The following is a 16,604-nucleotide window of genomic DNA, read 5'->3' as shown; positions in this document are numbered from 1 at the left end:
GCATCAAAGCATGGGATAAGGAACACCAAGGGGGACACGAGGCGATCCCTGGAGAAGCCAAATTCCCTCTCACAAAACCTAATTGGGACAAAAATACCAGTGCTGGCCGCGCACTGATGGATGAGTATAGGATAAATTTGATCAGAGGAATCAAGGATTCTGTCCCCAAAGGACAAAACTTTAAAAAAGCCTTTGAGGTTCCCCAAGGTCCTGAGGAGACCCCCTCTGCATTTCTCAATCGACTGCGCACGGCAATTCAACAATACGGGGGTCTCGACATAGAATCCCCAGCAGGGGAACAATTGGTTCTAACGGGTTTCGTTACCAACTCAGCCCCAGACATCCGAAGAAAGTTACAAAAGACAGAAAATTGGCATGAGCAAGGAATTACTCAGTTACTACAGATTGCTCAGAGAGCATTTGTACAGAGGGCAGAGGATAAACAAAAAGGGAAAGCTAAAATTCTATTACAGACAGTTAAAGGAATAGTAGCTGACCACCACCAAAAAGAAGGGAGCCAAGGGTGGGGAGGTGGAGACCCCAGCAGATGGAGGAGTAGAGGAGGATTCCGGGGACGATGTATGCCCCCTAGAAGTTTTGGGAAAGATTGGGAAACGGGACCCCTCATTTGTTTTCGTTGTAAAAAGGAAGGGCACTTTAAAAAGGATTGCCCACTGCGAGCAATGGACACACGTTCCTATGCCTTGATGGAAGCTGATCACGAATAGGGGGGTCACGGTTCTCAATTAATACATACTGTGGGGCTGCAAGGAGAACCGTTAGTTAATTTATGCATAGGACCTCACGGGGATAAGATGACATTTCTGGTCGATTCTGGAGCTGCCCGATCTAGCGTTCTATACCAACCGAAGGGGGTGAAAATAGAAGGGACAGTCACAGTTTCTGGGGTAGGAGGTAGAGACTTTCCAGTCCCAGTATTGCGAGAAGTCAGTATAAAAATGGGAGATAAGATCATAACTGAGGATCTTCTATTACTTCCCCAAGCCGGAGTATGCTTGCTAGGGAGGGATCTACAGGACCAATTGGCTATCGGTACTCGACCTCTACAATCAGGCATTGGAGTTCAATTCTATGTTTTAAACGAAGAAGATCGCAAACTGATAAACCCAAGAGTATGGGCAGGGAAGGGAAATAGAGGAATCCTTGATATTCCTCCGCTACAAGTCACGCTAAAAGATCCTCAACGAATTGTTAGACAGAAACAGTACCCAATCCCGATGGCTGGCCGGAAAGGATTACAGCCCGTAATTGACCAGTTGATTCAAGACGGTATACTCGAACCCTGTATGTCTCCCTTTAATACCCCGATTTTACCTGTTCAAAAGCCAGACGGCACTTACCGCCTAGTACAGGACATGAGAGAGCTTAACAAATTCATTCTTGCCCGTCACCCGGTTGTACCCAACCCGTATACCATCATGAGTAAAATTGACTCCCATAATCAATGGTTTAGTGTCATTGATTTAAAGGATGCATTCTGGACTTGTCCATTGGCCACAGAAAGCAGAGACATGTTCGCCTTTGAATGGGAGAACCCCTTTACTGGCCGTAAAAACCAATACCGGTGGACAGTCCTTCCCCAAGGCTTTACCGAATCACCCAATTTATTTGGTCAAGTCTTAGAGCGGGTATTAGATGAAGCTCCTAAGATTGAAAATTGCCAACTCATACAGTATGTGGATGACTTGCTAATTACTGCAAGAACACAGGAATTAGCTAAAGATTTCACAGTGGCACTTTTAAACTTTCTGGAGAAGAAAGGTCTGAGAGTCAGTGAGTCTAAATTACAATTTGTGCAAACTGAGGTCAAATACTTAGGTCATCTAGTTAGTCAAGGAACCAGGAAAATTAGCCCAGAAAGAATAACTGGTATTATACAGATCCCCCCTCCCAAAAATACTCAAGAACTCAGGAAATTCCTTGGGTTAGTGGGATTCTGTAGAATATGGATAGAGAATTATTCGATTCTGGTCAAATTTCTTTATGACAAGATTTCCAGTGTAACATCCCAAACCCTTGACTGGACGGATGAAGAGATTGAAAAATTCAACTTTGTTAAACGATGCCTAACGAGTGCCCCAGTTTTAGTGTTGCCAGATCTAAACAAAACCTTTGATTTGTACACTAATACCAAAGCTGGAACAGCCACCGGTGTGCTCACACAGAGCAAGGCTGGCTATAGACAACCGGTGGCTTTCCTGTCAAAACTTTTAGACCCCGTTTGTCGCGGCTGGCCAGAATGTATACAAGCCGTCGCAGCCACTGCAATTTTGGTAGAGGAAGGACGAAAGATTACTTTCGGTGCCCCTATGACAGTGCATACCCCTCATACAGTCCGCAATATTCTATTACAGCGGGCTGGAAGGTGGCTCACGGATTCGAGAATCCTAAAATACGAAACGATCTTAATGGACAGCAATGATTTGACCTTAATTACAACCAAAACTCTCAACCCAGCAACCTTCCTCATCTCCCCAGCTAATGACCAGCCTTTGGACACTTTAGAACATTCGTGCTCAGAGGTTATCGACTTACAGACAAAAATTAGGGAAGACCTAACCGATGTCCCTTTAACTGAAGGGGAAAAACTGTTTATTGATGGTTCTTCACGTTGTATTGCAGGTACCCGCTATAGCGGGTATAGCGTAGTGGACGGTAAACAGGGACTTGTGATCGAAGCTGGTCGCCTCCCCGGCCATTGGTCAGCACAATCCTGTGAGTTATATGCCCTCTGTAGAGCACTCCACGAACTAGAAAACAAGGTAGGAACGATCTACACTGATTCTAAATATGCTTTTGGTGTAGTCCACACCTTCGGTAAGATATGGAAGGAAAGGGGGATGATAACTGGCAAAGGACAAAAGTTAGCTCACGAACAGTTGATCACCCGATCCCTAGAGGCTTTAGCACTCCCGTCCGATATTGCCATTGTACATGTACGTGGACATCAGACTGGTAACAGTCCTGAAGCTAGAGGAAACAGGCAGGCTGATGCAGCTGCCAAACAGGCGGCATTAGCAGAAAGGATTCATTTATACCAGCTCCTACCCACGTCAATAGAGATTAAAAAGAATCCCATCTTTACACGGGAAGAAGAGGTTGCAATGAGAGATCAAGGATTTTGCCAGACTGCCGACGGGTTGTGGTGGACAGCAGACGGACGGCAAGTTATTAACAAAGCCATAGCCCGCCAAATCATAGATCAGTTACATCAACAAACACATTGGGGAACCCAGTCCCTTATAGATGCTTTTACACGTTCCCTTCACTGCCTTGGCATATACAATATTACTAAATCTGCTACTCGATCTTGTCCCATTTGTCAAAGGATTAATAAGAAATCGATGCGCCAAGTAATACCTGGCGGTCGCGACATTGCCGTCCGCCCGTTCCAGCGCATACAGATAGACTTTACTGAACTTCCTAAGATTGGTATTTACAAATTCCTCCTTGTCATGGTCGATCATTTCACAAGATGGGTTGAAGCTTTTCCTACCCCGAATGATCGTGCCAACACTGTCATCCGAATACTTATTGAATGTGTCATTCCACGATACGGTATGATGCAGACCATTGATTCAGATAGAGGTACGCATTTCACCTCTAAGATTCTACAGGGTGTCTGCAAGAGCTTAGGAATAGAATGGCAACTACATACCCCATGGCATCCCCAAAGCTCGGGGCGAGTCGAGCGTATGAATCAAACATTGAAACTCCAACTCACTCGACTTCATGAAGAGACTGGTCTGTCCTGGATTAAATCATTGCCGTTAGCGCTGATTAGAATTAGGACAGCACCTCGTAAAGACCTCGCAGTCTCACCGTATGAGATGATGTTTGGACTCCCATTTATGGGATATCACACTGATTCTCCCATTCCTGAAGCTAATGACCAATACATTTCTAAATTTCTACGAGGACTTTCTACTTCCATCCAAGATTTAAAGCAAAAAGGACTCTTAGCCCAAACACCACCCTTAGACTTTCCTATACATTCTATTAAACCTGGAGATTGGGTTTATATAAAAGCATGGCAAGAAGATCAACTAAAACCTGCCTGGGATGGTCCCTTCTGTGTACTTTTAATTACAGACACCGCAGTAAGAACAAGAGAAAAAGGCTGGACCCACATTCAAAGGGTTAAACCGGCTTCTGAACCACAACACCACGACACACAGATTCAAACCCCAACCTGGCGTGCAGTTCCTTATCCATCAGACCTGAAACTTACACTGCGCCGTGACAAAGTGCCGTAATGTTATTTTTTTATGATTATTCAGTTATTGTTGTTTTTTTTTTACTTGTCTTTTGATTATTCAGTTCTTATTGTATTTTATTGCAGTTTTCAATGAGCTTTACATTTATTGTGTTTTATTCAGTTCTTATTGTGTTTTATTGCAGTTTTCAATGAGCTTTACATTTATTGTGTTTTATTCAGTTCTTATTGTGTTTTATTGCAGTTTTCAATGAGCTTTACATTTATTGTGTTTTATTCAGTTCTTATTGTGTTTTATTGCAGTTTTCAATGAGCTTTACATTTATTGTGTTTTATTCAGTTCTTATTGTGTTTTATTGCAGTTTTCAATGAGCTTTACATTTCTTGTGTTTTATTCAGTTCTTATTGTGTTTTATTGCAGTTTTCAATGATCTTTACATTTTTTGTGTTTTATTCAGTTCTTATTGTATTTTAATGAGCTTACATGTATTCTTCATTGTTCTTTACTAATTTCTTTGGAATATTGTTCGTTAATGTTTTAAGCCCCCCTGGAATAGGGGCAGCAGAGGTTACAATTCAGCTCCTTTAGAATGTAGACAGGGCATAGATTTAATGTATAGTCATAATGGGATATAAGGGATCCCAATTCGGACCAGGGGAATTAAACAGCTTTAGTGGATTACTCTCGATGTTTTAAGTACTTCTGGAGAAGGGGTAGCAGAGGTTACAGATTGTACTGTTTTACAGGCTAGAGAGGGCATAGAGGCAAGGTATTTAGAATACGGATCAGGGAAACACAGTGGGGATAGGCAGTCACACAGTGAGGCACCTGTGTACACAGACTAACCGCAAAATAAACAATGTACATTTCACACAAAGGGGGAAACTAACAAGCTAACCGCAAAACAAACAGACACTTCACACAACCACGAGACACATAATCCCCCACCTGGCTCTCTCTCTCTGAGCATCCCTGAAGGGGAACACCTGTTTTCAGGGAGCTGCTGCTCATCTGGTGGTTATATAACGTGGAAAGGAGCGAAGTAGAGTGCAGGGTGTCAAAATCCTCACAAAGGACATTGGATTGTACATGTAGCAGAGAGAGAGAGAGTTGACACATATGCTAATGTACACAGACAGGCTGCAACTCACAAGTTCAATGAATGTTAGCAGACAAGCTGCAACACACAGTTAAATCACAAGAAACAATCCCCCCCCAGCTTGGTCTCTTTTCATCACCCCATGAAAGGGAGCACCAGTTTCCAACAACGTGAGCTGCTTGACACTTTAATATCAGGCTCCAAACAGCCTTCGGAGATCGGTGGCCCTAGGGTTCGGGGCTGAAGGGGACATCAGATACTAGCCACAATCAAACGGAACCGCCTGACTACTGCTACTCGTTCGCTGCTGAAGGCAGCGCTTCTCATAGACTGCGACTCGTTCGCTGCTGAAGGCAGCGCTTCTCATAGACTGCGACTCGTTCGCTGCTGAAGGCAGCGCTTCTCATAGACTGCGACTCGTTCGCTGCTGAAGGCAGCGCTTCTCATAGACTGCGACTCGTTCGCTGCTGAAGGCAGCGCTTCTCATAGACTGCGACTCGTTCGCTGCTGAAGGCAGCGCTTCTCATAGACTGCGACTCGTTCGCTGCTGAAGGCAGCGCCTCTCACAGACTTCGTCGGGACAACACTTACAAAGGTCGTGTGCTTCAAAGACACTGCTTCCATATTTCAACGTATGGGATGGACTAGACTCTTTACTGAGAACTGGAGCCTGATACTCCAAACCCTAATAAGCAGCTGGACTCACTCCCCTGACCTCCATGGTGCTCCCCTACCTAAAGACTTTACACAGACATTACAATTCGGTTATTGACCAGCTGGGTAAAACTACACCTTACACTTGAAAGATCAGTGTTACTGATCTAAAAGAAAAGTGAGGAAAGGGGGGGGGGGGGATCAGTCACACTGACACTAGTAACCAAAGATCAGTAACACTGATCATGGTGAAAGATCAGTATTACTGATCTAAAAGAAAAGTGAGGATTGTGAGAGATGGGAAAATTGACCTAAAATTATGAACATTGAAGAAACTAAAGTTCATCAGTAAAATGGCTGAAACCAGTTCAAACAGGATAAGTTTGGGGCTTAGGATGCAGGAAAGCAGAGTCAGCACGATTAACATAAGAATCTTCTATCCTTTGTGACAAGACCATAGGACTAAGATAAGGAATGGTAAGGTACAATAGAATGTAGGAAGTTGAGGTAGTCTGGATCAGATAAGGGTCTCCTAGCCCTGGACAGAAGTACCAAGTCATACATTTCTAATTAGCTAACCATACACAGATTTATACATATGAAATTAGCCAACCCTAGATAGAATGAGTCAACTCTGCATATCAAGAGACTGTAGCCCCGAGAATCAGGAAGGTGTGAATAAGGACAATAACATGAAGGGACACCGACAGGATACCCCCTGGTCCTCCAAGTATACTGAAGTTGCACGTAGGCAGGAAGAATTGCCTATGCCAAACCCATCCAGGGGGCAGAAGAATGTAAGGGGGGAGGGCATTCTGATGCTGAAATTGACTGTATAAAAGTTGGGTGAGCCCCAGTATGTGTGTGTATTCCCAGGGTAAGGGGAAGCACCCAACTTTGCATTGTTGTAGTAATAAATGTTCTTTGTTCTCAATTTTTGTCTCGAGCAATTTCTTTAAAGGTACTTTAATTCCTAACAATAAGGCACCATAATAGGGAGGGTTTTGAACAGGTGCTCCTCAACATATGATGGGGTTATGTTCCAGTAAACCCATCATAGGTCATAAAATCGTAAGTTGATAAAGAATACCGCATCTATCAATTTTTAGAACTAAATTTTGAATACCTTTATAACACACTGAAAAAATACATTAATCTACACAGTTGAAAGCACACTGGACATGAAAAATGTTTGAAGCATTGAACTCAAATTAATTGGTGGATGGTGGAAATGCTAAAGCGACAGGGTCATCAATTTCACTCATTTGTGTGATTGCTACAAAGACTGCGAGTATGGTTGAGTCAGCATCGCAAGAGACTAGTGTACCACAAATCGCAAGCGTGGGAGCAGATCAGAATTCGAAACTGAAAGCGTGGATTTGAACCACTGTAATGTAGAAAAATCACGTCGCACCATCGTAAGTAGGGGAGCACCTGTACTTATTAAAGGGACTATTATGGGTTGGGGCACAACACTGAAAACCAAAATGCCTGTATTATACTGTAGTGTTCTATGAATCAAATGACATCTATGATTTAACAGAACATGAAATGTGACACCATTCCCACATGCAGAGGAAAATTTGATGCCACAAATTTCATGGAAAAAGAGATGGCTTGATTCTATATCATAGAATCGTTTCATTAGACAATTTCACATGGAGAAAAATGGGAAATCTTGTTATTCCCTTGGCATGAAGTAACTTTCTTAGTTGATTGCATAAGTAAGTGGATGGCATTAACATCGACCTTTCTGTTTTTTGTTAAATCCCCCCACACCTCCCCTTCATACCCTGTGCCTTTCCCTAACTCTGCCTCTCTCTCTTTCCTTTCCCTCTGTCTCCTTTCACAATTCTCACCCTTCCATTTATCATATCCAATATCCTTTTGTTATTCTGGACTTCTCTCCCAGCCAGCCTTGTCTTTATTTTGAGCCTTTCTGTTCTCTGCTTATTCCTGAAGGACTGAGCCCCGAAATGTTGGTTATATCTTTACCTCCTCTGGATGCTACGAGACAGGCTGAGTCTCTCCAGCATTTCTGTGTGTTTTTTCTACAATCACAGTGTCTCCAAACTCATAGGTAATGTTATCTATACCTTGATAGCATTCGCAAACCAGGTCACTAATGAATTCCAGATTTTAACAGCTATTTGGAAAGGCCACAGACTGACCACCTTTAAAGTATGAAATAGAAACAGGATGGATTTGAAATGTACCATGGGTGTCAGTTAATTGGGTATAAATTGGGTGGCACAGACTTGTGGGCCAAATCGCCCGTTACCATAGAACATGACAGCACAGAAACAGGCCACTTTGGCCTTTCTAGTCTGTGCCAAACCTTTTTAATCACCTAATCCCACAGACCTTCATCCAGTCCACAGCCCTCCATATCTCTTCCATCCATGTTCCTGTCCAACTTCTTCTTAAATGTTAATATTGAGCCCACATTCACCATCTCAGTTGGCAATTCGTTCCACACTCCCACCCACTCCTGTGTGAAGTTCCCCATCATGTTTCCCTAAACTTATCACCTTTCATTCTTAACCCATGTCCTTTATTTCCGTCTCATGTACCCTAAGTGGAAAAAGCCTATCCTCATTTACTCTGACTTATAATTTTAAATACCTCTATCAAATCTCCCCATAATCTTCTACATTCTGGGGAATGAAGTCTTTACCTGTTAAACCTATCCTTGTAACTCAGTTCCTGAAGTCCTAGTAAATCTTTTCTGCACTTTTTCAATCTTATTGATATTGTGAGAGATGAGAAAACTGATCTAAAATTATGAACATGAAGGAAACTAAAATTCATACATTAGTAAATGAATGTAACCAGTACAAATAGGATGAGCTTGGGAATTAGGATGCAGGAAAGCAGAGTCAGCACATTTAAGATAAGAATCTTCTAGTCTTTGTGACAAGATCAATGAGCCCACCATATGAATAAGATAAGGAGCAGTAAGGAACAATAGAGTGTAGGAAGTTGAGGTAGTCTGGATGAGATAAGGGTCTCCTAGCCCTAGACAGAAGTACCAAGTTCTACATATCTAATTAGTTCTTTGGCTTGGCTTCGCGGACGAAGATTTATGGAGGGGGTAAAAAGTCCACGTCAGCTGCAGGCTCGTTTGTGGCTGACAAGTCCGATGCGGGACAGGCAGACACGATTGCAGCGGTTGCAAGGGAAAATTGGTTGGTTGGGGTTGGGTGTTGGGTTTTTCCTCCTTTGCCTTTTGTCAGTGAGGTGGGCTCTGCGGTCTTCTTCAAAGGAGGTTGCTGCCCGCCAAACTGTGAGGCGCCAAGATGCACGGTTTGAGGCGTTATCAGCCCACTGGCGGTGGTCAATGTGGCAGGCACCAAGAGATTTCTTTAGGCAGTCCTTGTACCTTTTCTTTGGTGCACCTCTGTCACGGTGGCCAGTGGAGAGCTCGCCATATAACACGATCTTGGGAAGGCGATGGTCCTCCATTCTGGAGACGTGACCCATCCAGCGCAGCTGGATCTTCAGCAGCGTGGACTCGATGCTGTCGACCTCTGCCATCTCGAGTACTTCGACGTTAGGGGTGTAAGCGCTCCAATGGATGTTGAGGATGGAGCGGAGACAACGCTGGTGGAAGCGTTCTAGGAGCCGTAGGTGGTGCCGGTAGAGGACCCATGATTCGGAGCCGAACAGGAGTGTGGGTATGACAACGGCTCTGTATACGCTTATCTTTGTGAGGTTTTTCAGTTGGTTGTTTTTCCAGACTCTTTTGTGTAGTCTTCCAAAGGCGCTATTTGCCTTGGCGAGTCTGTTGTCTATCTCATTGTCGATCCTTGCATCTGATGAAATGGTGCAGCCGAGATAGGTAAACTGGTTGACCGTTTTGAGTTTTGTGTGCCCGATGGAGATGTGGGGGGGCTGGTAGTCATGGTGGGGAGCTGGCTGATGGAGGACCTCAGTTTTCTTCAGGCTGACTTCCAGGCCAAACATTTTGGCAGTTTCCGCAAAGCAGGACGTCAAGCGCTGAAGAGCTGGCTCTGAATGGGCAACTAATTAGTTGCCCATTCTAATTAGTTAACCTTACATAGATTTACAAAGTTCTACATATTAAATTAGTTAACCCTAGACAGGATTAGCGAACTCTGCATATCAAGAGACTGTAGCTCCGAGAATCAGGAAGGTGTGAATAAGGACAATAACATGAAGGGACAACGACAGGATATCCCCTGGTCCACCAAGTGCACAGAAACAGCAGGTAGGCAGGCAGGATTGCCTAATGGCAAACCTCTCCAGCAGGAGGCAGAAGAACGTAAGGGGGAGGGTATTCCTATACTGAAATCAACTGTATAAAAGTTGGGTGAGCCCCAGTGTATGTGTGTATTCCCAGGGTAAGGGGAAGCACCCAACTTTGCATTGTTGTTGTAATAAATGTTCTTTGTTCTCAATTTTTGTCTCGAGCAATTTCTTTAAAGGTACTTCTGTTTCTAACAAATGGGGACTCGTCCGGGATCACACTCCCTCCACTGACAGAGTGCCCGACGACGAGAGTAGGTGCACCCCAGCTGATTCAGCTGGACTCACGGACGACGGGTGGCTGGTCAGTGGAAGAAGCGAGTGATATCCGAGAAGAGGCATTGAGAACAAACGACGGAAGGAAGCGCGTTAGAGCCTTGCTACCGGAACCCGGTAAGAGGAATTTTACTTGCCTATCAGTATGGGAAGTATGGGTAGCAAGGAAGAGAGTCCTGGTAAAAGGATGTGAGAATCAGATAACTACGTACAGCCCGCCCGGGTTGATGTTATCTGAGTGGGGCACGGGAAGGACCCGTGGAAAGGACAAACTGACCATGGTCAGGTATTGTTGTAGGGACTGGGTTAAATACCCGATTAAAGGGAGCTCCGTGTACTGGCCAAAGTTTGGATCCGAGGATGACTGGATGTGTCAAGCTTTGAACATCTGGCTCTATCAAAACCAGAGAGATAACCTAGAGAGCAGGGAATATGAAGCCTGCTGGCTCAGGGGATCGTGTGATAAATTGGTTTTGAAAGAAAAAGAGTACAAGGACAAGAGAGAGGAGGAACCTTTTGTCCCTGAGCCACAAGGGTGGGATGTGCTACATTCCCTCCCTCCACCTTATGTTCCTCCTCTGCCGGCTCCTATCTTTCCTCCCCCTCCTATGCCCTACCCTTCTGCACCTTCCCCTCTTCCCCCACAGCTAGAGAAAAGAGAAGAGAATAGGAGTGGTATGATGACTCGCTCACAAAGCACTTGATTACCACCTCTGTTGACAGAAGAGAGAGGTAACTTTAATTCTGAACAGTGTGAGACTCTTCAGGAAGAAAGGGTAGAACCCTTTGATTCATTTCCCAGGGAGCAGGAACCCAGACCTAATAAGCCAGAAACCAACTGGATGAGACCACTGCGAAAAGTTCCGGTGGGAGAGGGTCTCGGTTTCGTAAATGTGCCCCTGACCAGTACTGAAGTGCGTAACTTTAAGAAAGAACTGACCTCCCTGATAGAAGATCCCCAGGGATGTGCCGAACAGTTAGATCAATTTTTGGGACCAAATATATATACAATATGGGGGTCTCCACATAGAATCCCCAGCAGGGGAACAATTGGTACTAACAGGTTTTGTTACCAACTCAGCCCCAGACATTAGAAGAAAATTACAAAAGACAGAAAATTGGCATGAGCAGGGAATAACCCAGCTTCTACAGATCGCACAAAAAGCATTTGTCCAGACATCTGAGGATAAGCAGAAAGCAAAGGCTAACATTTTGATGCAAGCAGTTAAAGGAATAGTAGATGAGTAACATGAAAAAAGGCAGGGACTGTGTGCCAGCTCCTGAATGTTGGGAGAAGTGCAGGGAGTGGGAGAGTAGAAACCAGAGATAATTTCATAAATCACGACTTCCCACTTCAGTCACTGACCAATATTGATTAAAATTCATGCTAAAATTTAAATGTCATAAATGATCATTTATCAATACTGTAGAATGAGCAAATTTAACTACCAGTTAATTCCAATTTATGAAATAAATTGTATTCAAATGTGATTTTGCACAGTGAGTACCTGAGAGTTGAGTGATGTTATAACATTTGCAGGGAGAAATGTTTGCGCAAATAGGGTGAGTTCTACACGTCTTATTTTAAGTGTATGTAAGATAAAGAAAGGATCTGATGTGTAAAGTGGCTGGATCAGCCAGTTGAAGGGGGAGTGTGCATGTCCCTTTAAGTGCACTGTGGCACTTGAAATTGAGGTTTCAGGCTCTTGTCTTGCAGTTAGAGGTATGGAGCCCTATCAACAGATTTAGTACATTTCTTCTACACATTCAGCAGTCAAGGTCCGTGAGTTTAAAGATCGCCCACCTCTGGAGAATAAAGATACCTCTGGGGATTCCCATAAGTTTAATCATTCATTTCTCTGGTGCATTTTCCTCCGGAGTGAAATTAATGCCTCAGCACAATTTCTCTGTATTGCCGCTGTTATTTAATTCATGATAACTTCCCCCCCCATTCATCAGGTTTATATTTAAATCCGGTAGTGCGGAAGTTACATTGTAAATAATCATGGAGGTAAACCCTGCGCGACGGGATTTAGTTTAATGGAGAAATAAACCTGCGAACTGGTCTATGGTGCTGTGTGAGTACTGCCATAGGTGGAATATGATTTAAATTGGTGGCATAGTTCAGAACAATTGGGTGCATAAGAATAATAATATCATTAATAACTCACAGATCTTGTACCAGATGCTATTCAGTACATCTTGACTTAAGGACTGGAGAAATTGGCATGTTAGAATGAGATTGGCATAGCACCAATATTTCTTGATTCAATAATGACTCCACAAGCTCCAGGATTCATGCAGCAGAACTTTTAAGTGGAATATAATAGAAACTAGCCTGTACTTAAATGATTATGTGTGCAATCTTCATAAGAACATCTTTTAAATTTTTTTGGTGCCTGTTTTACAGACTGTTTTAAATAAGGCCAGCTCCTGTGAGCTGTGGCACAGGCATTTTACTTAAGGCAGAACTAAAGGTTGAATATGTTTCAAGTTCTCTCGCAGGGGCTCTTGTGCTGCAATATCTGTTATGTACTCACTCTAACAAATTGCAGGTTGGTTGCCTCATACAGACAAGCAGCTCCAACTGCATTTGAATAAGGTCTAATATATTCAAAACCCATGGAAATATGGTTTGTGTTTCATTTTACAATTTTTACACTAACACAAAGAAAAGTCAGATTGTTATTCATTTTATTAAATCTGGTGATTGGTTATATGTAAAAGCATGCCAACATCACCAACAGAAACCTGTCTGGGATAGCCCCTATTGTGTACTTTTGATTACAGACACTGCCGTGCGAACGAAAGAAAAAGGCTGGAGCCACATCCAACGAATTAAACCAGCTACTGAACCACAGAATAACAACATTGATAATCTACCCTCCACCTGGCGTGCAGTCCCTCTTCCTTCTGACCTGAAAGTTACACTACGCCGTGAAAAAGTGCCGTAATGTTGTTTTTACCATTTATTGTATTGTTTAATTGTTGCTTCTCCATTTCTGGGACATCACTTAATTACTCACAATGTATTAAGTCTTCCTGGGATAGGGGCAGCAGAGGTGACAATTATTTACCTTTAGAATGTAGACAGGGCATAGATTTAATGTATAGTCATAGTGGGGTATGGGTTAACAAGGGATTCCAACATGGACCAGGGGAACTGAACAGCTTTAGTGGAGTACATCTAATTTGTATCTTAGCCTACACAGGTATTAAAGACAGGAGTTTTAAAGCGATAGCACAAAGGACATGGTGGGACAAATACAGACAGAATGGTAGTCAGGATTGTACATGTCGCAGAGAGAGAGTTAATACATATGCTAATATACACAAACAGGCTTGCACTCACAAGTTCAATGATACTCATGCTAATGTTAGCAGACAAGCTGCAACACACAGGTTAAACGATAAGAAACAACCCTCCCCAGCTTGGTCTCTTCTCAAACATCCTTTGGGTCCCTCAGACATTCAAAATGATAAGCACCACCTCGTTAAGGGGAGTTCCAGTTGTAAACTACGTAAGCTGCTACAGAACGCTAAAGCTGCTTGGCATTTAAATCGTTTAATCAGACTCCAAACAACCTTGGGCATTATCATCAAACAGAGAGCAATGGCCCTGAATTTAGGGGCTGAAGAAAAACGACAGAGCCACAGTTCAACAAAACCGCCTGGCTCTTGATTACTCGTTGGCTGCTGAAGGCAGCGTTTCTGAAAGACTGGTTAAGGACAATGCTTACAAAAGTCAGGCGGTTAAAGACACTGCTTCAGGACTTCGACGAGAATCTGCCCATGCCCATGTTCAGACTTGGCAACCTCAGACTGATGTGGGATGGACTAGACTCTTTAATAAAAACTGGAGTCTGATACTCACAACCTTTATAGCAGCTGGACTCGCTACTCTGACCTTTATGGTGCTCCCCTGCCTCAAGACTTGGCTGCAGTTTTTAATTAATCGAACCCCTCGTCAGAACACTATACCCCAAAGAAACTATGTTTCCCTAACTCTATCCAACGACACAGAGACTGCAATTCGGTTATTGACCAGCTGGGAAATACAACATCTTGCACTTTACAACATCAGTAATACTGATCTAAAAGAAAAGTGAGGATGGGGAGGGATCAGTAACACTGAGACCAGTAACCCTAAGATCAGTAACACTGATCATGGTGAGAGATCAGTATTACTGATCTAAAAGAAAAGTGAGGATTGTGAGAGATGAGAAAACTGATCTAAAATTATGAACATGAAGGAAACTAAAATTCATACATTAGTAAATGAATGTAACCAGTACAAACAGGATGAGCTTGGGAATTAGGATGCAGGAAAGCAGAGTCAGCACATTTAAGATAAGAATCTTCTAGTCTTTGTGACAAGATCAATGAGCCCACCATATGAATAAGATAAGGAGCAGTAAGGAACAATAGAGTGTAGGAAGTTGAGGTAGTCTGGATGAGATAAGGGTCTCCTAGCCCTAGACAGAAGTACCAAGTTCTACATATCTAATTAGTTAACCTTACATAGATTTACAAAGTTCTACATATTAAATTAGTTAACCCTAGACAGGATTAGCGAACTCTGCATATCAAGAGACTGTAGCTCCGAGAAACAGGAAGGTGTGAATAAGGACAATAACATGAAGGGACACCGACAGGATACCCCCTGGTCCACCAAGTGCACAGAAACAGCAGGTAGGCAGGCAGGATTGCCTAATGGCAAACCTCTCCAGCAGGAGGCAGAAGAATGTAAGGGGGAGGGTATTCCTATACTGAAATCAACTGTATAAAAGTTGGGTGAGCCCCAGTGTATGTGTGTATTCCCATGGTAAGGGGAAGCACCCAACTTTGCATTGTTCCTTAATAAATGTTCTTTGTTCTCAATTTTTGTCTCGAGCAATTTCTTTAAAGGTAATTCTATTTCTAACAATATCTTTTCTGTGTAGCTAGATGACCAAAATTGCACACAATGCTCCAAATTTGGCCTCATAAATGTATGATAAATTTTACCATTACATGCCAGCTCCACACTCAATTTATGGCCAATATGCCAACAGCTCTCTTTACAACCTAATCCATCTGTGACAATACTTTCAGCGAATTATGTATCTGAATTCCGAGATCCCTCCGTTCCACTGCAGTCCTTAGTGCCCGAACATATATGTATAAATTTTAAAAAACAACTAAATTTGACAGGTGGTGACGCTGATTCCAGATTGAGAAGATAACATTTCAAATGAAATCAATGATTTGCAAACAATGAGAAATATATTTGGCCCATCCAAAAGTGTAAGAAAATTATTCCCTGGTGAGATCACTAATTATTTAGGACCCTGGGGAGCCCTGCTAGTGCTCCTCCTGATCCCCAGAGCTGGAGCCTTGGGCATGGCTGTGATTAGGTGCAAAGACGGCGACGTCCGGGAGCCGAGTGAGGACAGAGTGAGGTGATGGGGACACACAAACCTGGAAGTTGGCGGCTGCAAAGTGGAACCTGTTGGAGAAGGACGCACAATAGCATGGACCCCGCTTCAAAATGGCGGCGGGTGGGCAGACAGGAAAGTACGTCCTAACAAACGCTCCTACTAGCCAATCAGTGCCACTCATTGCCGTTAGCCCCGCCCCATGAACAGATTGACAGCTGCAGCGTGCGGACGGGTGTCAATCAGAGAAATACAAGCAAATGCAGCCGCTGAACCTGAAGTAAATACACGGAAGCGCCGAAATATCATGGATACAGTTTAGTTCACTTGTAACAGGGCATTACAGGTGTCCATGTGGGTATGTGTGTTGCATATTTGTGTCGTGTGTAAATAAAGTTCAGCGTTTAGTATGAACACTGCAGGATTGTCACTTTTTAAACCATTTGAACTTGGGTCACTCCATCTTCCCTCACACGCACCAAGAGGTGACAGGAACAGAATGATGCCCCGCTCTCACATTGTTCCCAGAGGTGACAGGTACAGAATGACCCCGCCCTCTCACACTGTCCCCAGAGGTGACGTACAGAATGACCCCACCCTCTCACACTGCACGCAGAGATTACAGATAATGACCCACCCTCTCACACTGCA

Source organism: Narcine bancroftii, chromosome 5 (genome assembly GCF_036971445.1).
Source record: "Narcine bancroftii isolate sNarBan1 chromosome 5, sNarBan1.hap1, whole genome shotgun sequence".
NCBI classification, from domain to species: Eukaryota; Metazoa; Chordata; class Chondrichthyes; order Torpediniformes; family Narcinidae; genus Narcine; species Narcine bancroftii.
The sequence above is the reverse complement of the archived record's forward strand: the minus strand, read 5'-3'. Positions refer to the sequence as shown.